The following is a 27,033-nucleotide window of genomic DNA, read 5'->3' as shown; positions in this document are numbered from 1 at the left end:
TGTAGCAGTCCCCACTCTGTCCAGCCCTGTTGACATTCATTCAATGAACATTCATTCAACGAACATTCATCTGGTGCCTCCAAAATACCAGACCTCATACTAGGAGGTGAAAACGGCACCTTCAATAAGACAAACAGAATTCCCTCTCCACAGGGGGGCAGCTTACACCCTAGCAAGAAAGACAGGCAATTAAAATTGTATAATTAATTTTATATGTATTCAGCGATAAACGCTGTGAAAAATGAAGCAAGGCGGGGAAGGGAATCATGAAGGAAGCTCTAGATGAATAAGATGGCCAGAGAGAAATCTCCCAGGAAAAATATCTGAGCAACAATCGAACAGGTGAGAAAGTGAGCCATTCAAACATTTAGGGGAGGAACATTTCAGGAGGATGTTGCAGGTGCAAAAGCCATCAGGCAGAGAATTCTGGGTATCTGAAGAGCATCAGTGATCATGGGGAGGGAGAAAGCTGAAGACAAGCAGACTGACTAGACCCTGGGGTCACTCAGTTGAAGAACCTTTCCTCCTTTCTTTCTTTCTTTCTTCCTTCCTTCCTTCCTTTCTTTCTTTCCTCTCTCTCTTTCTTACTTTCTTTCTTTAATCATTTTACAACCTGATCCCAGTCTGCTTCCTCCTCTCCACCCAGTCCCACCCTCATACCCCCTCCTCCCACTTACCCCCTCTCCATCTCAGAAAAGGGGAGGCCCCCAAGGGATATCAACCCACCCTAGCATCTCAAAGCCCAGCAGGACTAAGCACACCCTCTCCCATTGAGGCCAGGCATGGCATCCCAGCTAGAAGAAAGGGATCCAACGGCAGGCAACAGAGTCAGAGACAGCCCCTACACCCAGTGTTAGGGGACCCACATGATGACCAAGCTGCACATATGCTACATATGTGTAGGGGGCCTTTCCTCATTCCAGTGTCATGTCCATATAAGAAAGGCAACTTCCTGCAAGCACCTGGGAGCCAGGATGCCTCTTCCCCTGGAGTCTGAGCCTTATTCTCTATCAGGAAAAGAAGTTTAAGTAAAAGTCCAGGAGCCAGTGACTGGAAAGCCAGGGCAGGCAAGCTGGGCAGGGGTCAGCAGGTGGGAATATGGACGAGGGTGTCTGGGGACAAAGGGTCCAAAGGTGACTCTCCTGTTCTCTTGGCAGAACTCCTGGACCAAGAGGAAGGAAGGAAGGCCACCTTATGCCCAGGCCACCATCATGACTATAAGGGAAGACTTGGATGAGGAAATGAGTGAAAGTGCCATTCAAAAAAAGACGGCTTTCCTCTCTGCCAAGACCAGGTCAGAGAGTGGACCCTGAGGCCCATAGTGCAATGCTACCATTGCTTCTGGTCTTTTGCACGGTCCCCTTCCACCTATACTCAAAGACTACTGCTTCCTTTTGCTACCAGACCCTAAACAATCCCCAGCTGGTGTGAGACCCAGTTAGCTGACTCGGGCTGTTACTGGCCCTAAGGCTAGAGAAGATGGGAAACAGGAGGTTTAGGGGACAAAGAGGGGGCTAGGGGGGAAATAGAGGAAAAGGGAGACAAAATGTTGAAAGAATGCACACCCACTCTTGGGTTCAGCAGACAGGAGCCCCATCAATGGCTGCCTTTGCCATCACATCCTGAGTCTGTGGTGCAGTGACTAGGGTCACCCACCCTCAGCTCCCAATGTGGCCCCCCACAGGACATCTCTCACACTGGATACAGTCGGCTTCCCAGGCCAGGCAGACGTCATTCTCTGGTTTCTCCTAAGCCGAGTCCATCTCTTCTCCCCGGCAATTTTATGCCCAGGGGAAGGCGGGGGAAGGGCACCCAGGAGCAGAAGTTCAGACTGCACCAGCTGGCACGAATGTGGTCTTAGCTTAGGAAGAAAAAGGAAAACCAACCACACCAAGCTCTTGATCGTCGCCAGTTATTTTCAATTCTACAAATTATAGGGGATAACAGATTCCCCTTCCCCCATAGTTTTACTAACAATTGCTATGGCTGATGTTGAGTTTATATATGCATATGTTTAATATATGCAGATATAACAGACACATTCCACTTAGTCCCTCCCCTAGATTTTGTAGACAAGTTCCCGTATAGGCCTCAAACTTGCTGTGTAGTCAAAGATGCCCTTGGACTCCTGGATCCTCTGCCTATAAATACTACGAGCACAGGCATGAGCCACCATACCCAACACACATTTGCTCTGTTGAGTTCTTATCCCTCAGTGAACAGTCTTCCTCAAGCAGGCTGGAACAGACCCCCCAGAAATATACAAAGTAAGACACTATACAAGATCACTCCCAGAATGCTCTGCGTGCAGGGTAGCACAAGCCCATTCAGGATCAGTTTTCTGTCTCCGACTCGGCGCTATTATATAAGCCTGTGTTTAAAGCAAGGCTTCTAAAGAAACAATGACTGCTCTGTGACAGTAAAACAAAGACACTAAACTTCAACAGCTCCAAGTCTGTCACTGTGGGGACACAAACCATTTCTCTTTGTGCATGCGTTTTCAAAACAGTGTAACAGGGTGCAAACAGCAACGTGCTATCTCTTGTTTGTGAGGGACAAATTTTAACTCACACGCAAACTCTCTCGTTGGACTGGAATAATACTTTAAACACAAAAATATAATGATTAATTATTTTAAATGTTGCTTACTTTTGAAACGAAGGAGACAAATTAAAAAATTACAACATCCTCACTTATTATTGTCACAGACCACTAAGTAGGTTAAGGTCTTAATATGATAGGGTCACGTGACTACAATTCTAAGCTATCAGTCTCTTATAGTTAAAAATCTCTGCTCTATAATGTCTTGCTCGCTTTTATGCATTTTATCAGTGTGCTAATATGAAACCATCATGAAAAGAGTGCTTCATTGAGTTTCTTTCCTGATTATCACTGTATTGTTGGTTTTGTTTCATGAGCAGTACTGAATATAACTTCATTGGCTGAAGTCAAAACTTTCCCACTGGGCTGAAAAGACACCCACGAGCCCTGTTCCCACTTCTTGACATGACCTTCCTGCATCTCCTTCTTTTCCAGATCTGCCCCTTACTTTCCAAAGGTCCAGACAGCTCTCCTCTATTTCCTGTTTTTATCCAGCGGTGGGAGGGTGCCAGGTGGGAGGAGTGGGCAGAGCAGAGGTCCCTTCTCTGCTTGCCTATCCTCTGTCAGGGGAACATCTTCCCTGGGGCTTAGCCACTCCCCACTTCACTGCTGCAACCCTAGTGCTCAGAGCCACCTGCTGCCCGGAGGACTCCAGCCTGACTCAGGGACTCCTCCTCTGCCCTGGCTCAGCCAGCCCAGCATCACTGTGCAGATGGGCTCCTCAAAGCCTGCCTCTTCCAAGCAACTTGACATCTTCCAATCTAAAGGGGGTCTGCAGCCCGTAGGATGTGTCCCAGCTTAAACAGCCATATGTTAGTTTTCACCACGTGGTAGAAAGGGAGACCTTTAAAAACATGTCAGGCAAGGTCACACCCCTGCCACGGATGGGTTCTCAGTCCACTTAGAAAATCCTCCAAATGCCAAACATAAGTTCAAGAAAGACGAACAGAGAGTGAATCTGGTCTCTCACACTTGCTTTCCCTGCCCTTTCCTCCAGAATGGCTCCCCACTATGCTCTTTTAAACACATCAAGCTCCCACACACACACACACACATCATGGCTGTTGCCTTTGGTGCCCTCTGTGCCCTCTCCCTGGGCCACCCTTCCCGTGGATTTGTCTGGGAGGCTCCTTCAGAACGCCTTTCCTCGACAGCCTGTCTGGAGGCACTGGCCTTACCACTTTCCTCATTATCAATTCATTTAGCTTTGTTTCTCTTCGTTCTGTCTGAAATTACGGGATGTTTTTTTACACTTACATACTAACCTACTCTGACTCCCTTAAGTGAAGCCAAACCCGAGAGCTGGCTGCACTGCATCCACACTCAGGACTCCGAGGGTGACAAGCCCTGTGCTGAGCCTCTGTCTGAGATGAGCATCTGATAAGTAGGTTTGAAATGAGCATCTACTAGAACTCAAGGTCATACCTTGGGCTTAGAAGTGCCCCCTCCCCCAGAGCTCCATCTCTAAAATCCTAAAAAAAAATTAGCCATTCAAGAGTTGTCCTTCACTTTCCAACTTTCTCCCTCACCCTCTCTTGCCTTTGCACGCAACTGCTTCTTCAAACTTAATCGCATGGACCACCATCCATCAGCTTCAAGTATCAAAAGCTTGGGGCTGATCTGAGACTTCTTTCTCATTCTCCAAATCTAAAAGTATGTCTCACTGGTCCTATCTCCTTTAAAAAAAAAAAAAGTGCCAGGCATGGTGGCTCAAGCCTTTAATCCCAGCACTCGGGAGGCAGAGACAAGCAGATCGCTGTGAGCTCGAAGCCAGCCTGGTCTACAAAGCGAGTCTAGGACAGCCAAGGCTACACAGAGAAATGCTATCCTCCCCCCCCCCCAAAAAAAACCAAAACCAACAAAAATAAGCCTGCCTGAACTCAACATCTTGCTCTTGCCTCCTCTGGTCCAAGGCACTGGATCTCCACACTGGAAAAATAAATACAGCAAGCACTGGCTAGTCTACACTTATTCTCATCCTCATGCCCCGAGCCACCTATTTATTACACAGAACCTAAAAACCTCTGACAATGACCCCCTCACCGTGACACAGCTGCCAGTGGATCTCTAAAACTATATTCTGAGCATCAACTCAGGAACAAGAGCAGGGACTGTCTTGCAATCATCTAGCACATGAGCACCTGTCATTCACCTCCTGGGAGGCCCCTTTGGTGCCTTGGCTATAAAAGTCTGACCTCCCTCTTCTTCCCAAAGAGCCTCCCTCAAAGGGTTTTGTTCCTTTTAATTTGATATAACTATTTAAAACAAACTAGAAACTGAATACCAAGGTCAAAACATAATAGTAGAAAAAAAATGAAATGAAACCATTACCCTCTCCAAGATCATACCACACCCATCTTTTTAGCGAGTGCAGCAAGCACCCCTTCCCAGCCCCCCATGTGTGATCTCAAAATAACTACTTTTGCTTGAACCAACTTAATGTAGGCCTTCGCCCTTGACCTCTCAATCAACAGCGCCTACTGCACACAAAGTCTTGTGGCTAAGGGTAGAGCAACGGCCACATCAACCAAAACTTCCTGTTCTCTTGGAGATTGCATTTTAATGTAGGAACACACAAAGTGCATGAATAAACATAAATATACAGCATGTTATATTACTATTAAGTGCAATAAGGAAAAGTAAAATTACATTTTAAGAAGGTGATGCGGGACTGGAGACAATAAAAGATGTTTTCACTTCTATCAATGCAGCCAAAACACTCTGAGGGCAATCTACTACTTAAAAATAATTATATGCTGCACACAAAAAAAGTTTTACCACATTACTGAGCTCTTGGGAGATGTAATAAATCTCCAGGGGCTGTGTAAACAATGAGAACGTGTGACTGAGGCACTAAGCCTAAGGCCAGAGCTGAGCAGAACTGCTAGATTTACTGAGGAATACAAAAGAAATAGAGAACCATTTCCGGTTAATCATGTCACAGATTAAGGCCAACTGTGCGTGAAGTTACATCCAAAGCTCTCCAAGCACCCAAGGAAACAAAGCATCATGAGTAATAAAATCAGCAAAAGCAAAGTGAACTACCACCACCACCACCACCACCACCATCAGCACTACCATCAGCACCATCTCCACCACAACCTGCATCACCACCATCAGCACCACCTTCACCACCCACCATCTCCATCACCTACACCTTCCTCCCCCCCTCAAGGATTTGAAGTGCTTGGATTGTGAGAGTTAGAATAACTGTGAAGTGCCTAAAAGTGCAAGACAGATTCACAAAGATATACAACAATAAAAATGTAAACCGTAAGGGGAAACAGGGTAGGTTTTCTAAAACAATTATTGGGGCAGGGGACAGAGGTCTAGTGTCATAGAGGGTAAGTCAAGCTTTTGATCAGAGACCTAAAATAATGTGAGGAAATATATAGCACAGACGTCTGGAGGTGGGATGTCTCAGAAGTGCTCAACAGCCAAGAGTCAGGAGTGTTTGGTACCCACAGAATGAGAAAGGGGATACCTGCAAGGAGTAAGGGAGGTCAAGTACACAGACCATATTAAACTCGGGGATGGTGGTGGTGGTGGTGGTGGTGGTGGTGGTGATGATGATGGTGGTGGTGATGATGATGATGATGGTGATGATGATGATGGTGATGATGATGATGATGGTGATGATGATGATTCTGTGTATATCCTGACTAAGACAAAGGACCACTAGAGAAATTGACCAGAGTTTTACTTTCTACTTCTAAAATAGTGGTTCTCAACCTGTGGGTCATGACCCCTTTAGGGGTTGCCTATCTGCTATCTTGCATAACAGATATTTATATTATGATTCGTAACAGTAGCAAAATTACAGTGATGGAGTAGCAACAAAGTAACCTTATGGTTGGGGCTCACCACAAGATGATATTAAAGGGCCACAGCTTTAGGAAGGTTGAGAACCACTGTCCTGAAAGATCATGTTGCCGGGCCAGTGACAGCTCAGCAGGAAAAGGCATTTGCCCACAAGTCTGACAACCTGAGTTTGGCCCCCAAAACCCATGAGAAGATGGAAAGAGAGAACTGACTCCTCAAAGTTGCCTCCTGAGCTCACACACGCTCTTTGGAATCCATACCCACCCCCACATCGATGATGATGATGATGATAATGGTGGTGGCGGTGGTAATAAATTTTAGAAATAAATTGAGCCAATGGGACTCTGTGGACACAGAGGAGTCAGCTGGAGGGTTCATAGCTGTGAAGGTGAATACTAGACATGTCTGCAACTAGGAAGTAGATTTGGAGAGGACGAGAACTGAAAACCAAGCTTTTATTTTGTAAAGGATTTATATGTTAAATGGGTGGTAACTTTTCATTAATTGAATGTGAGATATTTCAAAGAAACAAAAAATTAAGGCTAACTCCATTATAGCTGGCCTGAGCAGGCAAACAAAACCAAACCAAACAAAAAATTAACCATGAATTGTGAGTCAACATAAAGCCAGAAATGCTAAATCTTTTAGAAGAGAAAGTGGGGAAGAGCCTTGAACTCATTGGCACAGGAGACAACTTCCTGAACAGAACACAAACAGCTCCAAGATCGACAATTAAATGGGACCTCATGAAACTGAAAAAGCTTCTGTAAGGGAAAGAACACTGTCAACAGAACAAAATGGCAGCCCGCAGACTGGGAAAAGGATCTTCATCAACACAACATCTGACAGAGAACTAGCATCCAAAATATATATAAAGAACTCAAGAAATTAAATACCAACAAACCAAATAATCCAATTAAAAACTGGGGTACAGAACTAAACAGAGAATTCTCAACAGAGGAATATCAAATGGCTGAGAAGCACTTAAGGAAACGCTCAGTGTCCTTAGTCATCAGGGAAAGGCAAATCAAAACATCTATGAGATTCCACCTTACACCTGTCAGAATGGCCAAGATCAAAAACTCAAGTGACAGCACATGCTGGGGAGGATGTGGAGAAAGGAAACACTCCTTCATTGCTTGTGGGAGTGTAAACTTGTACAACCACTTTGGAAATCAATCTGAGGCTTTCTTAGAAAATTAAGAATAGCTCTACCTTAAGACCAGGTTTTACCACTCCTGAGCATATATACCCAAGAGATGCCCCACCACACAACAAAGACTTTTGCTCAACTATGTTCATAGCAGTTTTATTTATAATAGCTTTAAAAAAAAACAAAGGAAAGTAAGTTTTAAAGAGGAAAAAAATCAGGAATTTGATGTGGGATGTGTTCAAATCAAGGTGCTCAACAGCCATGTGGAGAGACCAGGTTGTTGGGCGGCCAACACTCAACATCTATAAATTTTGGAGTCATCAACATTTCTTGTTTGTATGTATTTATATGTGTATGTCATAATGTCCACATGTATAAAGTGCATGTCTTTGTGTGTCCATGGGTATGTGCTCATGCTTGTGAGTCGTGGGTCACGCATTCCGAGTTTTGCATGTGGAGGTTGGTGGACACAGCAGGTGCCTATCCTTGCCTTCCACCTTACCTGGACACGGCTTCTTATTGCTCTCCATCGCCTCTACCCGGCTATCTGGTCTTTGAGCTCCCAGGAGTTCTCCTGCCTCTGTTTCCTGTCTTACCACAGGAGTGATTACAGACGTATGCCACTGCATCCTGCCTTGTATGGTTTCTGGGCATCTAAAAGTAGGTGCTCCTGTTCGAAGGTCAAGGACTTTTCCCACTGAGCCATCTCGTCAGTACTTGGATGCTACTTAAAGTGATACTTGGGATGAGATCACATAGGGATTGATGTAAAGAGGAAATGAAAAGAGATCTATAGCACCTTGAGGGAAGGGAGAATGTGGGGGAAAAAAACTGATAAAGAAGATTCCAATGAGGTAGGAAGAAAAGTAACAGATTTGCAGAAGGAAAGCAAAAGCAACGTAATCCCTTCTGCTAAAGATACAAATACCAGCCTCCCCGTTTGATCTCTTTCATGAGTGTCTAATGAGCACCCTGATTTTTAGCACAACCTTCATTTGTGGGCAGTGTAGGATGGGAAGTCCTTCCAAGTATTCTGAGGGAAACACTGGTTAGCAGAAGTCCCTTGTCTCAATTTATATCTCTCACACGGCAACCAGGATGATCTTGGTAAAAAAAAAAAAAAAACTATTTATTATTATTACTTTATTGTTGCTGTTGTTGTTGATGTGTACGTGGGTGTGGGTGCCAAGGAGGTGTGGGTGAGGTCAGAAGGCAGCTTTGTGGAGTCGGTGCTTTCTCTCCACCCCCTGCCAGGGGTCAAACGAGGGTTGTCAGCACAGCTCACTGGTGACCTTGGCCAGAGCTTTTTCCATGGAGACACGTAAGTGAACAAGAGCCGCCCGCTAGAGCAATCCCAGAACTGAAAAAGGGAGGAAGGTACCAGACACAGACAGCCTGTGAACCATGAGGAGGTTTGCTGGGAAAGGCGGCAAGAAAGTGCGTTGAGAAACTAAAGAAAGATTGGAAGTCAAGGTCAGTTTCTGGAAACTAAAACGGAGCTCGAATTGAACACAGGTCACTGACGGTGGAGCATGGGACTCTGTGGTTTGACTTGACAGCCCGCACACTGACTTCAGAGCCCAAGCGCTTCCCAACCTCAGGCTTGGGCTGGAGTGTGAGTACCAGGCACCAAGAAGCCGCCTCACCTCCCTCCCAGCTTATCATTCCCAGCAGGGCTCTGAGAGCATCCTTGCTGCCTGAGGGACTCAGAGCCACTTGGAGCACCTCTGCAGTTGTGACAACAGCCAGAGCCATCCTCACCCCACCCCCACCCCCCTCATTACCCTTTGTGATCAGGGCAGGGAAAACCCAGCTCAAAAGACATGTGTAATTGATAAAGTGAAGTAATGTGGGGGAATTGCTATCTGGGGAGAGAATAATTTTGTTATTCTGTGGCTCCCCTGGCAGCCCAGTGTATGCAGAGAGGAAGTTGCTGCAAACACAATCTAAGCTACTCCCTCAAGAATTGAAAAAAGTGCAGGACCAGCCTTAGCGGTTTTCAGCAAATATTGGCAGTTGGGGGGAAAAACATCTGGTGACTTCTCTTATGACGAGGCAGGAGAAGGGACACTGGGGTTGACACAAGGGTCAGGGCCCCCCCCCTTGATCTATGGGGCTGCTGCTCATTGCTAATGCCGGCTACTTTGCATACATTTTTACCATTTATTTCTCACCGCCACCACCCAGATTCTACGCCTGGGGTATAATTATCCTCCTCTTGCAGATGTGGCTCAGAAGTGAAGGATTGCCAGTAGTGTTTAGCATTGATGGAGCATGTGGTGAAGGGCGCAGGCATTGGGCTAATGCATTGCCTGATTGTATCAAGCCACGCAGCAATTTGCCAGGCAAGGTCTGTTATCATCTCCATTTTACAAATTAGCAAAAGGAGATACAAACAGGCAGGTCCAAGGTCACACAGACACAGTCAGGGTTCTGTGGCTCCTGAAAGGCAACGGCTTGCATTTGAGCCCAGACTGCTCTGATATGGAAACTTAGTTATTCTAAGTGTATAGATATTCATTAATATGCACAGACTTCGAAATCTGCTTACGTTTGATCTGTGTGTGTTTATTGGGTAAGTTCTTTATAATGAAGTTTTAGTAATGATAAAATTTGAGGCTTCTAACTAGGCTTGGCAGCACACACTTTTAAACCCAGCCCTGGGGAGGCAGAGGCAGGCTGATGTCTACGAGTTCAAGGCCAGCCTGGTCTACATAGCAAGTTCTATATCAGGCCAGCCACGACTACATATAGTGAGATTCTGTCTCAAAAGAAGGGAAAAGTGGGGCTCTTTCATAGCACTGTTACCTTTGACCACTTGTTCCTGCCTCACTGTTTCCCCCACGTCCAGCTGACCCTGAGAGGCCTAAAGCATGGGGGAGCCTGTGTATGGCCGGCCTCTTCTTGACTGCCTCCTGCAGCGTCAGGCCCCATCCCCATTTCTGGTGCAGCTACAGGCATGTGAGGGCGGCAGAGTTTGGAGGATGTTTCATCTCATCAGCGTAAGCATGCCCCGAGCCTCTGAAGTCACCCTTGCCTTTCGTTCCATTTGTGTCATGCCCAAATAGCCAGGACCAGAGATGAGTTTGCTAGATAAGAAAGCTTTTTCCTCTGAAGTTTCTAGAAAATAACTTCAGAGAATGGACTTGACTTGCAGCCTTGAGTACCGGGGTGGGTGGGTGGGGAGTCCCCAGGGTGCCACTTCATTGGATCCTTAGATAAACTGCTGCACCTCTCAAGTTAGCCTTCTTACCTTAAAGTGCAGGCAGCAGCCTGGCCTTGTAGCTGTGCAGACGGGATTCAGTGAGGCCAGCCCTCCTAGGTTCCTCCATAGAGCGAATACGCATGGCCCTCTACAGCACCTCTCTCCTTCCACTCATCACTTACACCAGACTCCTTTTGTGTGTTTTAGGAGACTGTCGTGAACATGAACTGTTATCAACCAGCCTAGCAGGTGCAGGGCACTTGGTAGATGCTGACTAAAGTTGAGTCATCCCCAGGAACTCTTAATGTGAGCACCACGAGCTGGGGGTGACTGCAGGGAAGTCCGGCCGTTCGGTTTAGCCATTGTGGTCCAGGTCTGTGATCAAGGGGTCTGGCTGGGCTTTGCCATCTTTCATTTAAGAAGGTCTGGAGATATCTAGCATCATTCACGGTTGAAGCCCAAGTGATTTTTCTAGAAAGAAAAGCAAAGCATGCCACCTCTTGCTTTAAAAAAAAATTACTTCAGTAGCTCTTCAGGGTCAAATTCAAACCTAAACGTGTTTTTAAAAGCTCTTTAGGATCTAATCTATGTCCACCTCCAGCCTCACCCGCCATGCTCTTCCTGTCTGTCTTCCAAGCACTGCTGTACTTCCTTCAGGTCCTTGAAGGATGGATGCATCCTTTGTTATCACATTCTCAGGGCATCCCACAGGTCCTTCTCATGATAGCCATCCCATGGACCACAGTACATTTCCTGTCCAATCATATTATAAGAACATATGAGCTACCTAAAGGCAGAAAGACATGGGAGCATGCTCTTCTCTTTGGTACATTCCCAGTGCCTAGCAGAGCCAGCCCTGGGGAGTGACTGTACATGCTGCGTTAAATAGACAGAACTGTTTGGGCCACCAAATGCAAGTCAGTAAGGCGTGTCACTTTCCCTACTCCCTAATCCTGTCAGCCTGGCAAGCCAGTATGGGTCTTTGGATCTCACGTCTGCAAGTAAAGTTGTTCTAATATCAGCCTAAGTTAATACAAACCACTGTGGGTCCACGTGGCATAGCGAGCACAGCTGGCTTCTTGCATTGCGCGCTCGGGTGTGCACACACACATGGATTCATTTACATGCATCTGGACAGAACCTGTCCTACTTGCACTGATTCTGACCAAAGCAACAGAAACCTGAGGAAGGAGGGGCTTGTTTGATTTATGGGTCCCAATCACAGTCCAACACCAAGGAAAGTAGGGTAGAAACTCAAGGCAGGAACCTGAAGGCAGGAACCAAAGCAGTATCTATGGATGCTGCTTACTGGTTTGATCTCATGGCTTGATTGGTCTTTTTTTTTTTTAATAAATGACTTAAGACCACTTGTCAAAAGAGAGGGAAGAATTGCCTTTCTACATCAATCATGAATCAAGAAAATGCCCCCATGTGCTTACATACAGACTAATCTGATAAAGTCACTTTCTCAGTTGAAGTTCCCTCTTTCCAGATGACCCTAGCTTGTGTCAATTTGACAAAACAAACAAACAAACGAGCAAACAAACAAGCAAAAAATCCTAAGCAGCACATCACCATAGCAGCATCCAAGGATGTACGTGTCTCAACCTTGGCATCTGATAAACGAGGACATCACTGGGCATGTGTATCAAACTGCTCTTCTCCAGTCCTCCTAAATGGTACCATCTTTTCTTCTTAATTGTATTCTCCACTGTGTCACCACTTGGCTTCTTGTCTCTCCTCTTCCCACTAATACCTTCTCCCCTATTACTGAGAGCATCTCAGCTCTGTTCTGAGACCCACACACCTTACTCAATCTCTTCCCGCGGCAAGACAGAAGTCCTGCTGTTAATGGCACCTCCACTCTTTAGAAAGCAGTTTAGCTACAATCTATCCTACTTAAGGATAACCCCAGGGGTTTCACCCAATCCCCAACCCAAGCCATTTATCAAAGCAGCTCTCCCAAGCACATCTATCATTTGGTCCAAGGATCTTTCATTCCAACTGCTTAGAGGAGAACATGAAAGATAACACTTCCTCTTCAGGGTTACAGATCCATGTATAAAGTCAAGGCGGGGCTCTCCCTCCTCCGGCAATGCTGCAGGGATGTGGTTTACATGGTCTGTGTAAGGAAAAAGCAAGGAAATTCATGCCTGGTGAGCACCTGGCTTCCCCTAGCCTTGATGATTCATGACACTGCCTTGTTTCATCCTCTGAGAATCAGTCGAAGGCTTAAATACAGATCAGAAAGGGCAAGCTACTTGTCCAAGGTCACAGCAAGTTAGACACAGAACCAGAACTTGAACCCTGCCTAGCTGGATCCCAAGCCCAGGCTTGTCCAGCACTCTGGGATGTTTTCTCTGCAATGCAAGGTCTCAAAAATATACAGAAAATGTAAGCCGGGCTTGGGTAGGGGCTAAGACAGGACTGTATCTCGTCCCGTGAGAACTAAAGAGGATCTTAGATTTATTTTGTCAACTTCATTTTACAGATAGGGAAACTGGGGTCCAGAGAAAGAAAGTGGTTTCCCTAAGGCCACACAGTAAACTAGAAACAGGTCAGACTGAAGCTCTGATTTAACGGCGCTCTATCAACCTGCCTACCTGCTGTCCCGCAGACAATATGCACGCTATTCTAATATTGACTTGCATATAATCCCAGCCTCATCCAGAACTGGAGAATAAATTTTCACCCATCCCATCCAGGGAAAACTGCCAGAAGGGTTCACTGCCAGCAGCATCCACACTCAGCACCCAGTTACTGGAAGTCCTCACCTGAGCAGTCGCAGCTGTTGCAGATTTGATCCCTCTGCTAGCTGAGGGTCCTAGCTGGTGTGATGGATACTGCGAAGTCTCCTGTTTGGAGATGCAGGAATATAGTATTTCCATGCGGGCATTCGAGTCTGGACTAGTGATAGGATAGGTCTTCCTACAAGCCAACTTTGGAGCCAGTCCTGGCCTCTTCATCTCTGGTGCAGTGCGGCACTCACAGAAACCCAAGACCAAGTGCAAAAGGAAAAAACGAAATGCCTTTGGCTCAATATGTAAAAACTCTCCGGCAATAAATTTAAGCAGTTCCATTTGGGGCTCTCACAATTTCCTCCACTCAGACAAACTGCTTTTTATTTCAAACGTTCCTGAAGGAAATTGGCCAATTGCTTACTTTGACTGTCAGGGCCATTACGCTGAGCCTGGTGGCAGGACACAAATACAACCTGGGGGTTTCTCGGATTCAGGTCCTTGTAAAACTGGCCCCTTCAACAGGGGTCCATCCTAGATGTCCTGCAGACTTTAACGCCTTGCGAATGCCTCAGAGTATGAACAGACCAGAACAGAAGCAAACGGGGCCAGGCCAGGTCTCCTGCAAATTGCAACAAGGCAATCTAACATCAGGCTGAGTACTACCGATTGGCAATTGTGTCTTCTATCCACAAGGGTGAGGTGACCTCCTCACAGCCTGGGATAGCTTAAGTGGTAAAACAAACCAACCAGAGGAAATAAGAAGCGACCTCAGAGTCCAGAGGCTCTGGTCATGGGCATAGATGCTCCACTTACGGAGTCTTTCTCTATGTCAGGTGGTGTGCTGGGCCCTCTACATGGAAACCACACTAATTTAAAGCTCTTTGCTGTCTCTTTGGACCCATGCCTGGTATACTATAAGTACTTTACAAGTGTTAGCAATTGCTGTGGATGTCAGTATTGTTTTTTGTCTTGTTTTGTTTAGTTTCAGGGGGTTGGGTTGGGTTATTGCTTGTTTGTTTGTTTGTTTGTTTGTTTAACTTTTTATTGGTTCTTTGTGAATTCCACATCATGCACCCCAATCCAACTCATCTCCCACCCTCTGTATCGACCCTCCACCCTTGCAACCTCTCCCACAAAGGAAAGAAAAATAAAATAAAATAAAAAGAAGGGACTGGAGAGATAGCTGAGCAGTTAGGAACACTGGTTACTTACTCTTCTAGACGACCCGGGTTCAATTCCTAGCACCCACACAGCTGCTCACACCTGTCTGTAGCTCCAGTTCCAGGGGAATCCATAGTGCCAGACACACACATGGTACACATACATATGCATGGAAATAAAATACCCATACATAAATAGATAATATTTTTAAAAATATCTCTTTGTGGAAGCTGCAGTATGCCGTGGTATGTCATACAGTATAGCCTTTTGCACAAAGAGCTTTATTTGCAAATGTTCATCACAATGAGCCATTGGTCTGCCTCCAAGGCCTCTGGCTTCTGCTAAACTATCAATACTAGTTCCTCACCGGGACTTCTCAGATATCCTGCTTGTTACCTTGTGTCATGAAGATCCTGCAGCTTTGGTTCTATGGGGCTGGTCCCTTCACACACTCCAGAAGTTCATAGATGGAGTAGATTTTGGGGTGGACCAACTCACAGTCCTGGATCTGGTCCTGGGTGGCGGCTGAGTTGGTCAGCCTGCCAGCTCTCCCACTCTCACACCCTCAGAGGTGGGGAGGGTGTCTCTCCTGTGCTCCTTCCATTGCACCCACTGACCGAGAGTGGAGTCAGCTCAAGCGATGTCGTGCCTTGGGGCCAGCTCACATTGCCCAGGCAAGAGGTGGAGGCAGCTTTGCTCAGCCCTACGTCACCAACATGGCCCCAGAGGGCAGTCCAGACCAAGGTTGTCCACATGGCCTCTGGTGGTAACGTGGGCCATAGACATCAACACAGGCCACAGACCCAGACACGGCAGCACAGGCCAGGACCTCACGAGGCCCTAGGTGGCAGCAGAGGCTACTCACATCCACCCAGTCCTCACCACCCTTGCTTTTCCAGTTCCTCCTCTCTTCATAGTGCACAAACCAATCGTTGCACTTCTCTTTGTCTCCTATCTCTTCACCACATACTTGCAGATCCTCGTGGTGCCCGCTTGCCTGCCTGCCCACGCTGTCATCTCTGGGTGTCTTCAGTGTGTCCTCCACCACGTGATGGCGAATATACCTCTGGGTGTCTTCTGCATGTGCTGATGTCATCATGGATAACAAAGGGCTTCCAGTCAACTCCAAGGCAACTCTCACTAGCTTAGAACAGACAACATGACCGACGAGTTCCCACACCACTCTTTATAAGCGTACACTTGACTGGACAGGTAGCGCTTGTATCATCCTCAGTTTGAGACAGAATCTGTCAATCCTGTGATTCCAGATCCCTGGCCCAGATGAATGATGCCTTCTGGGTACGGAGATCCCAGAGAGTCCAGGAAGCCTGGCTGGAAAGTGGCTCGTGTCCAGCCATCTGTGCTGATGGAAATGCTTCTCCACCCTCGCCCACAGGGCAAGAGTTGCACATGATGCTTCGGGGAAGAGGAGAAGGGATTTATTTCTTTTGGTGAGCAGCTCCTGACTCCAGCATCACCATGACAACATCTGGAAGGCATCCCTGGCCAGAAGCCAAGCCTAGCAGCCGCTTTGTTCCTGCCATGGAGCTGAGTGACTGTCTCAGGTGAGCAGGTTCCAGGAAGCTTTCTCCCAGCTGAGCAGGAGGATGCAGGCAAGGGCTTCATGAGCAAGTCACACACACACACACACACACACACACACACACACACACACCACATACACATATATACTCACACATTCACACTTAAGTATACGCACACATACACATATATACCATACACATACATACATGTACATGTACACATACACATACTTACATACACACACATATATACTACACATACATACATGTACATGCACACATACATACACATGCACATATATACAGGCATACAAACTCTCTCTCTCTCTTTCTCTCTCTCTCTCTCTCTCCAAGGGCTTGACCTAAAAACACAGAATGTGTGAGGCTGACTCCTGGTGACCAAGTCCTTTGGAAATGTGCCTTGTCCAGAGTGACTGGTTCCATTCCTCACCATATCCTACCCTGAAGCACACCTGCTTCTCCCTTCTCTGCAGATTCTGGCAGCCTCTGGGATGGATCTCACCATGACCCATCAATTGACCCAAATAGACCATAGTCACATGAATATGCTGCAAGGGTTATTTCCCAGCATTGACACCAGACTGAGCAACACCCTCACTGCTTTTAAAAAGAAAGACACCCTGGACTCCTTAGAAAACAGACTTTGAGGCCAGGAAGAATACCAGAGTCTGTTAATGCTGGTTTCCAAGGAAAGAGGGAGCAAACAGAAGGAAGGATGACTTGGTGAAACCTAGCCCGACACCTCAGAGACATGGTGGCACTGTTAGATGTGCTGTGCTGTGGAGAAAAACATCCCCAGAGCTCCTCTCAAGTCTGTGCTTGCTAAGCCAACTTTCCGGTGATACCCGAGACATATGCTGCGATGTGGCTTGGTGACAGAGTATTTCCCGGGGTTTCATTACCCCATTGCCGCTCCCCACCCCCCCCCAACACCACACACTGAGGAAAAAAAAAGAAACAGGTGCCTTACTGCCTTCTAAGGCAGCTCAGCCTGGTTACACGGGGTGTTTTGTTTTACTGAGAGAGAGTATCCAGGTTCGGTAGAGATTTGAACTGCTCATAACAGAAGAGAAAGTAGAACTTGTCAGCCTGTCTCACTTCTCCCCTGTGAGGAACTTATCAGCCTGCCTACGGGTCAGAGTCTCATTTCCATTTAATCTGAGAGTCTTTGGGGGTGGGGGTGGGGGAGGGGTACTTATTCTTTTTCTAAGTTGGGGTGGCTTGATTTGGTTCCTGGCTCTTATACTTTCAATGGTTTGGACTCAAGGCCAGGGCAATGGTCCCCTGAGGATCCCATGCCGAACAGTAGGGAGCATGAGGAGATCCCACAAGCCACAAGCCACAGGAAGAAAGGATGAGTTGACTTTGCAGGTAGTGAGCCCCCCTCCCCCATCACTGCGGTTCAAGCCAATGCTAGGTAACAGGGAGAAGTGTGCAGAGGAGGCAGGAATTTCCTTCCCCATCCAGGGCCCATCACTCGGTGCTGTCTTCTGTGCTGTCTGCATAAGATAGCCTCTTCACACCACAGCTTTTGTGCCCTTACTACTTTAAGGACCTATTTCTTTCGTAGAAAAAAAAAAATAGCATAGTATCAAAGCACAGCTAAGTCGGCCTCCTTCGCTTTCTCGGTGTGTGGCACCTCCCCAGCAGCAGGCCACACCACTCTTGCTCTGCCTGCTCTAAATACAGAGAGAGTTGTGCCCAGGGAAGAGGAATTTTGGTTTTCTGAGAAAGCTTGTAGGGTTGGGAAGATGACTCAGTGGTTGAGAACATGTGCTGCCCTCTCAGAGAACCTGAGTTTGGTTCCCAGCACCCATGTTGGGTGGCTCACAGCCACCTGTAACTCCAGCTCCAGGGGGTCGGATGCCTATGGCTCCCACAGGCACCTGAATTCACATGCACACACACATGCACACACACACACACACACACACACACATGCAAAAATGCACACACACATGCACACATGCAGAGAGAGAGAGAGAGAGAGAGAGAGAAGTTTTAAATTAAAGGAAGGAAGGAAGGAGGGGAAAAAGAAGAATGAAAGAAAGAAAGAAAGAAAGAAAGAAAGAAAGAAAGAAAGCTTTTTAGCACCAAGAAATAAAAATGTAGTGAGGTCCCTGCAGAGACAGGGACCTAGGTCTCCATATCCACCTTCCCCCAGACCCCGTTTCCTGAGGGGCTCCCCAGTGTGAATTGCCTGAGCCTGTCCAAGGAAAGAATGTGCCACTGTGAGAAGAGGGCATCTCTACCCCACACTGGGGGCAGAGCAGGCCTGATGCCATGGAGAGAGGACTTCGTGGCAGGGAAGAGCAAGAGCCCAACCATCTAGCCTCTCTCCAGTACCAGCTCCACGGGAGCAGGAGCCATTGGCTACTTCCTAGCACCATAGGAGATTTACCCAAGAGCCTGTAAGCCCTGTGGAGAACACCTGTAACCCTGGCTTAGGACGCTGAAGCAGGGCCACCTCACGCCAAGCTCAAAGTCAGTTTGGACCACATAGTAGGACTCCATCAACAAGAAAGGAAAGAAGGAAAGAAGGAAGGAAGGAAGGAAGGAAGGAAGGAAGGAAGGAAGGAAGAAAGGGAGGGAGGGAGGGAGAGAGGGAGGGAGGGAGGGAGAGAGGAAGAAAGGCAGGCTTCAGAATGTGGGTGACTTCTTAAAACTAGATTATTCTTCTTCATATTTCCTAGTAAGAATTAGCAATACATTCTTGTCTGGTATGACTGGGTGGGTAGCTTCATAGAGAGGCATATGTGAGTGAGTGTGTGTGTGTGTGTGTGTGTGTGTGTGTGTGTGTGTGTGTGTGTGTGTGCATGTGGGAGCCAACGGTTAACTTCAGGTGTTGTTCCTCAGAAGTTATTCTGTGTAGTTTTTTGTTTGTTTGTTTGTTTTCTTTCTTTGTGTTCTGGTTTTTGTTTTGTTTTTGAGACGCTCTCTCACCACCTATGAACTTGCTGAGCAGGCTCTGTTGGTTTGCCGGCAACTCCCAGGGATCTCACTGTCTCCACTGCCCCAGATCTGGGGTTACAAACACACGGTGAAACACCCTGCTTTTGAACCATGTACTCCTCATGCTTGTATGATGAGCACTTCACCAAGTGAGGTATTTCAATAAAAAAAAAATCTTAAAACGAAACTGTGGTACATAGTTGTAAGAAAGCAGGAAACAAAGTTATCTCACTTCAAGTCCAATCTCAGCAGAGAGAATATCAAGGGACAGAGACAAATGCCACAGAATAACCTCAAATGCAGACTCAGATTACAGACTTGGCCATGACCGCAGTGGAATCAGACATCTGGTACATCCACTGAGCCTTCCATATTTCTGGACTGTTCCCAAGCATGCACTGGGGTAGCCACATTTGAGGAACATGATCCATGTGGGTCAATCTGTTTGGGTTGGGGAACAAAGCTTGGAGTTGAGCATGAGTCTTGCTAACAGCAGCTCTTTGTGGTCAAGAAGCAGCGGCCGCCATAACAATCCCAGGGAAAGCATTAGGAATGCAGATCCTGCTAGAGGTTGCTTCCCAGGCGGTCCCGTCTCCATCTTCATCCCCTCTGATTTTGGCATCATCTGAAGTCGGAGAAGCTTTGCCCTACCTGTAAGCACATCCAGAAGCTGTCATCACTAACTTTCTCCCTCCGGGGCTCTTCAGCTACTTCCTTGAATTCTATGAGACACCCAAATATACTTTCAATGAACCAAATAAATTTCTCCTTAAGATACTTCAAATTGATTTCTATAGCTTGCCACCAGGAGACTCCTAACTACAGCCAGCTGAGCCTGAGAGAACACAAGTAGATGGCTCTGTTCCAAAGTCAACACCACCGTCTCCCAAAGCTGGCCCGCAAAGAAAGCTTTGCCACCAGCCCGTCCCCTGCTCCTCTGGAAGAATCGCCTTACTCCCTCCTCCTGTCTGCTTTCCCACCCACATGCCATTAGACTCGGCTTTCATGAACTTACTTCCTCAACTGGCTTAAAACTTCTAACTAACAATCATGCATATTTATGGGATACAGAGGGATTTTACATTTAAGCTCCTAAGCTGGCCTAAAACTCCACATATAGCCAAGGAGGCCTTGAACTGCTAATCGTCTGGCCTTCACCCCTGGAGTGCTGGGATTCCAGGCATGTGCCACCGTGGTCAGTTCATACAGTGCCGGCGGATTGAGCCCAAGGCTTTGAGCGTGCTGAACAAACATCCCGCCACCCCGTGGGATATGTTGATCTGCGTGTATAAAAGGACGAGACTGAGCTAGTTGATCCACTTCATCCCAAACATCATTGCTTTGTGGTGACAATAAAGTCTACTCTTTGATGGATGTGGAAATACACAAAAATCTCATCATTTCGTAGCTGCCAGTCCTGTATGAGAAGCCTCAGGACTAGTTCCCCTGTCCCTGGGAACTCAAGGCTCCTGTGACCAGCATTTCCCAGTCCTTCGTCTTGACCTTCTCAGCTTGGAATCTGGCAGGTCACCATCACACCTTGATTCCCCTTTAGTCTGCGTGTCTCCTTCCTCCCTATCTGGCCCTTCTGTTCCCCAGGGTGGAAGCAGCCCCCATTTGCACCCAAGGAAGCATTTCTCTTCTTCTGTGCAGGAGGGAGCTGGAAGCTTCTAACAGTAGCAGTCAGGATGATCGGCTCGTAAAAATCCATCTTCAGACTCCAACCTGGTCAGTCGGTCTCCTGTTTCCACGTCCCCCTCGCATTGTCCATGTCATCCCATTGCCTCTGCAAACCTCCCCCTCGATGTCTGCTTTCCTGTCCCTGAGTGAGAGGGGGGAGAGCTGGACAGAGGGCCTCTCCCACCCTGCGACCTGAGGACTGTGGCCCCACAAGCAACAGATTTTTATCATCTGTCACACATAAACATACCTTTCCTGTTGGGTCTGTGTCTGTGCATGCATGTGTGTGGTGTGTGTGTGTGTGTGTGTGTGTGTGTGTGTGTGTGTGTGTGTGTGTTTTATGCATGTCTTTGTTAACAATAACTTCAGTTCCCAAGAGGCATTGATAAGTTCACTTACCAGATTTATCAGCCAGCATTAAAAAAAAAAAAACAAAACAAAACCTGGCCAGGACTAACCTGTAACCCCCAGGTTCATTTCTACCAAACAGCACAGTGACTCAGTGCATCACAGAATCCATTTGACTTTGGTGTATATTCTTCAGAGAGAGCTCCAGTCCTCTTACTTTAAAAGTCTGTCAGAGAAGGTAACTCTCTCCTTCAAGTCCTCGGCAGCCATAGCACCAACACTGACCTGGCGCAGTCTTGAGGGACTCTGAGCTTCTCAAGTCATGCCTTGTGTGCATTAGGAAGTGACCCTTTCTCCAATGTCTTCCTGTTACCCTGGCAGCTCCTGTCCTGTGCTGAACTCACACAAGGCTGATGAGCTTCATTCATCCTGCTCCTCTCTAGCCCTGTACTCGATTTTTGTGTTCTTTTTGCCATTTTGATTTTTGCCATTTTGCCTTATCTCATTTTGCTGATTACAGCCAATGGCACGGACATAGCATTTTTTTCCATGTTGTTTGATTTACTCCTTTACAATCATGCTACTGTCTGGAAAAATTACCCCATTTTCACTTGCAACATCCATTTTCTCACCACTTCCAATTTTTGCAATTATTATTCCACTTCGGTTTCCATCGTAACCATATGTCTCTTCGAAGCAGCATTTTCAACATGCTCGCTGCCTCTGCACTTATTGGTCATAATGATAACATTTGGAAAACACCTTCTATCTGAGCACAAACACTGCAAACACACTCTGACAAATCAAATGACAGCCAAGTGGGGCCACTGGTGCCATCTGTCGGTGGCAAGAAGAGCTGAAGTTGTTTTACTATCGAGTCAGAGTAGACAAACATTTAGTTGTAAATAAAGTTTTATTGGTACACAGCCTTCCCTCCTCTTTAGGTTCTATAGATGCCTGTGAATTACACTGGTGGTGGAGTGTCATAGCTAATCTTCATTGTCAACTTGAGTGAGTTTAGAGTCATCTGAATCGGTACTTGTGGTGAGGTATGCCTCTAGTGAGGGTGTTTGCAGAGAAGATTAACTGAGTAAGTGGGGAAGATTCACTCTGAAAATGAGGGACATTATCCCATGGCCTGGAGGCTCAATGGAATAAAAAGGTTAAGATGCACAGCAGCCTACAGCCAGCATTGCGCTTTTCTCGGCTTCTAGGTTGGCCATGTGGTGATCAGTCTTCCTCCACCACCATCCTGCCCCTATGATGCTCTACCCAAGCTCATGGATGCAAGTAACCATGGACAGACCCCTTTTGAAATCATAAGGCCAAATAAGCCCTCTTCACTTTACTTTGTTTCTGTCGAGTATTTTGTCATGGTAACAACAACAACAAAAACGTAACTAACGTACCCTACTGTGTGGTCCTTAAAGTATGACCTACAGCTGTCCCCTGTACCTACCAGAGCGTGTTTCTAGGTCTTCCCCACAAACATTGAAACTCATGGTTATTCAATACTCTTTCGCAGAATGGCTTAAATTTCTCATTTAGCATATACACATCTTTGCGTGTACTTTACATCATCTGCTGGTTCCTTACAACAGCTAACAGGATGCAAATGCTGGGTAATTAGTCATTAAAGCATATCATTTAAGGAAGGACCACAAGACAAAAATATTTACCTATGTTTGGCACAGACACAATTTTTTAAAATATTTCTATCCAGAATTAGTTGGATCTACAGATACATGTGGAATCCATTGGGGGTTGGGGGATGGACTACATAACGGTACTTATAATCTTACCCTTTACAAAATTTCCCAACCCTTACTTTAGAACATCTATGAAAATTTATGAGTTGGGGACTAAAGCAATAGTACTGTGGCTAAGACCACACGCTACTCTTGCAAACGTTCCTAGCACCCACACGGAGTGGCTCACAAACACCTATAACCTCAACTTCAGAGGATCTAATACCCTCTTCTGGTCTCCTTGGCAACTGCACATATACACATAAAGAGTAAAACAAATAATTTCTAAAAAAAAAAAAAAAAGAAAGAAAAATTAATAAATTTACAGTTTTCAAGGAATATGAGCTTGAGTTCACAGTCAAAAAACAGGTGCTTATGAAATTCATTTACATGAGTTCTGAAAGGCTTTTTGAGAGAAGTCACCCTAAGTAAAGAAAGGATCAAACTCCAATGACTTAACCCAGACAGAAAGCTGCACTCGTGAAAGGAAAATTCTTATTACTACACGGCAGTGGCTCCTCCAACTCATCCTTAGCTATTTCCAAAGATTGATGCCTGGATGTTAGAAATGAGAAAGCTATCACTTCAGTGTTGCTGTGTAACAACCCTCCCCAAAATCAATGGTGCACATCATTAAGCATTTATTTCAACTTTAACATCTCTAAGTCTCCTTGGAGACTCTGACTCAAGCCACAAGGCTTTAGTGTCTGATTCATTCCCTGACTTTTCTCATTCTTGCAGGACAGCGACCTAACCACGGCCCATGTTCTCCTAAGAGTGGCAAAACCCTAAGTCCAAAGGTTTAATGCCCATACCAAGATGTTGCTTTCTTTATACCCATTGACCAAATCAAGTCACATGGCTACATCCAGCATCAATGTCTTCTTGTAGTGGTGTGAGGCAAGGAACAGGGTTATTTGCCTCAATTATAAGATGCCTGTGGTGGTTTGAATAAGAAAGGCTCCCATAGGCTCATACATATATTTGAATGTTTAGGGAGTAGCACTACTTGAACGGATTAGGAGGTGCAGCCTTGTTGGAGGGAGTGTACCACTGGGAGTGGGCTTTGAGGTTTCAAAGCCTAAGCCAAGCAGCGTTCTCTCTCTCTCTCTCTCTCTCTCTCTCTCTCTCTCTCTCTCTCTCTCTCTCTCTCTCTCTCTCTCTCTCTCTCTCTCTCTCTCCTGCCTGTAGATCCAGAGTAGAGCTCCCTCTCCAGCACTATGTCTGCCTGCATGCTGCCATGCCCGCCCCCCCACCCCCCATGAAGGCGATGGACTTAACCTCTGAAACTGCAAGCAAGCCCCAGTTTAAAATGCTTTCCTTTATTAGAGCCACCGTGGTCAAGATGTCTCTTCCCAGCAATGGAATACCATCTAAAACAATGCTTAAATAGGCTAGAAGGCATGGTACAGCAAATCCTACAAAAACGTTTGTTTGCCTCTAAGATGGTGAAAACAAGCCTCCTCCCCTTTCTCTCTACCATCACTACAGATGCTCTTCAGCTTTGGAGCTCCATCCCTGGAGATGACGGCAGTTCCAGAGCCCAGTGCTGTGACAGTGAAACAATGGTATGGGCTGGCAGACGGCTGGCCCTGGCAGCGCAGCAGCAGAGTACAGAGGGATAGAGAGAGGAGGCATTGTCAGAAGGTTCCCGCACCTGCATAGCAGCCATGGCTCCTGCAGAGGCCTGCCATACCTGGTGGAGCAGCAGAAAACCCTGAAGGGGAGCATGGTACTCAAGAGAAGCAGCCCAAGTTCTGAGGTTCCTCACAAGCCCCACAAGATTTGGGGTAGGGGGAGGCCCAGGTAGTAAAACTTGAGTCGTGCCTTCTACATGGGAACTCATAGCCATACATGGGCTGGTGGATTCTGAAGACACTCAGAGGACACAAACAGGGATTTCTAACCCTGAATCATATATTTTTTAGAGCAGAGAATGAGCTTCTTTAAATTCACACACACACACACACACACACACACACACACACACACACACACACACACACACACGTGAAAGAAGCAGGAGCCATAGCTTCTCGCCCTCCCTCCCCCAGACTCATCAAGCAGAGATTCCTACCTGTGCTAACCCAGATTGCCCAGTGAACTGAAACTAATCCTTTTCTCCAGGGATGCAGTAGCCTGATTCTAGAAGTCTCTGGAGAGGAGACCTGGACAGGATCCACCCTCCCTCCATCTGGCCAGCCCCTTAGCTGGTGATCAGTAAACAGTAAGTAAGCTCAGCCCTCACCGTGGCTAATGGCGGGCTTAAGTACTCATTACCCAAAGAACCCCTGAGGTTGGCTCTCTTACTATATTGAGTGATCCCGTGGACCCACAGAGCGGCTCCTCCTAATGAGAAGATCGACTGAACGCTGAACCTGAGCCCAGGAGTAACTGGGGAGGTGAAAGGAGCCCGCCAAGGCGAGCTGTGGGGGCCCAGAGAGCACAGCTCTCCTCATATAGTGCCCCTATAGCCACAGTTTCAGGAAGCTGAAGGGTTAATATGCTGTTACTAGTTGATAGTTGAGGCTTTTCCTTGCCAACCTTGACTTTCACCTCCGCCCTAGCTCAACCATCGTTCCCACAATGGCATATGCCTACGACGAGCTGCTTTGCCTCCAGACTTTATTCTTCCCCCTAGTCACCTGGTCTCCAGCTCTCTCTTTAATACCACCTACCACCTCTGCCTTTTCTACAGCATTTTCTATCCCAGCAACATCCATGCAATTCTCCCATGTTTGAATCAGAACTCTAGAAATCCTTTCTCAAAGCCTCACTGGTCTTTTCCTTCTAGGCATCTCTTAAAAGCTTCGCATTCTCCACCTTTCAGTGTCTCGTCACCTCTTGCATGAACCACTTCAGTGAACCTCAATGCTATGGATGCTTTTGCATCTACACCTGCATCTTAAACGTGGTACCCAAGCCTGGCATAAGATAAGAACCCAAGAAAACTCTTCTTGAACAAATGAGCACAGCGCATCCATGAGTTATTGTTCTCAGTGCCCAGTCCCTTCCCAATATCAGCTGTGTGTACTCAGACTAGTCACTTCTCACCCTTCGTATCTAGCTAGACTTGTTCTAAAGATGAAAGACAAAAATAAATAATAAAGAAGGTTGTCCCACTAATAATATAAGCAAGAAGAACCTAGGCCAGGCAGAGATTTTCTTTCTTGTCTGGTAAAGAGCAGATGATGCTAACGCCCTCATTTTTTTACCCCAAGATCTCCAGGATATCTAGACCAAGTCTTATATGACAGTTTGGCTATTTTTGTGGTTAAATCATTTTTATAAAACAGCGGTTGTGTAGTCAACCTTTACCCACATATTTTGCAAAAGCAAAATTTGGTAGATGGTCTGTTGTAAAGAGCCCCCATAATCTCCCATTCGGCTAAACAATACTTTGGACCAGATATCAAACATATACTTGACTGGCTATATCAGTCAAGTTCATGGTCACGGGCATCAGGAACATCTCTGACTATATTAACTTTAAATTTTATTATCATCATCACCACCATCACCATCATCATTATCTGGAATAGTGCTGGAGGGGCAAGAAATTATTAGGATACTGAAACACTAAAACTAAAATAGGAGCAAGAACCAAGGCCCCCTCTAAGGCCCAAAGCAGAAGAAATGATCCGGGCAGGATGCTACGTCCACTACAACAGGACATAGCTGACACTAGCCACAGTCCCACAGCCACAGGCCCTGCCACAGCTGCCTCAGCCTAACTCCTAGCCATCATTCTTGTTCTACACTATTTGCTTTGGATTGAGAGGTCTAGGCACAGCCACCATTGGCTGGGCCCAGTGGATCCGCCGGGGGCTGTCAGTAACTCATGGATTTGAGAACAGATTCATAATGTGACTGTTGACAGAGGTCAGAGGAGCCTGTGGGACAGCTCCCTGAGGTTTGTAACAGCTAGCTACCTTGACAGACAGGAAGAGGCAAGGCACAGGGTAGCTAGAGGAACCTAGAAAGAAAGAGTTTTGCAATGAAGGAGGGCCATCCGCAGAAGTGGAAGACCTTCCAGAAGAATGCATGGGCAGAAATC

At 46.6% G+C, this 27,033-nt stretch overlaps 1 long non-coding RNA gene across 1 annotated transcript in view; it reads right to left on the bottom strand.

Annotated features, from left to right (window-relative positions):
* LOC311599623 overlaps nt 1–27,033 on the bottom strand; it is a 66,241-nt gene that overhangs the window by 26,610 nt on the left and 12,598 nt on the right. The window lies entirely within an intron of this gene.

This window comes from Acomys minous (genome assembly GCF_964271855.1).
Source record: "Acomys minous genome assembly, chromosome: 6".
NCBI classification, from domain to species: domain Eukaryota; kingdom Metazoa; phylum Chordata; class Mammalia; order Rodentia; family Muridae; genus Acomys; species Acomys minous.
The sequence above is the reverse complement of the archived record's forward strand: the minus strand, read 5'-3'. Positions and strand labels throughout refer to the sequence as shown.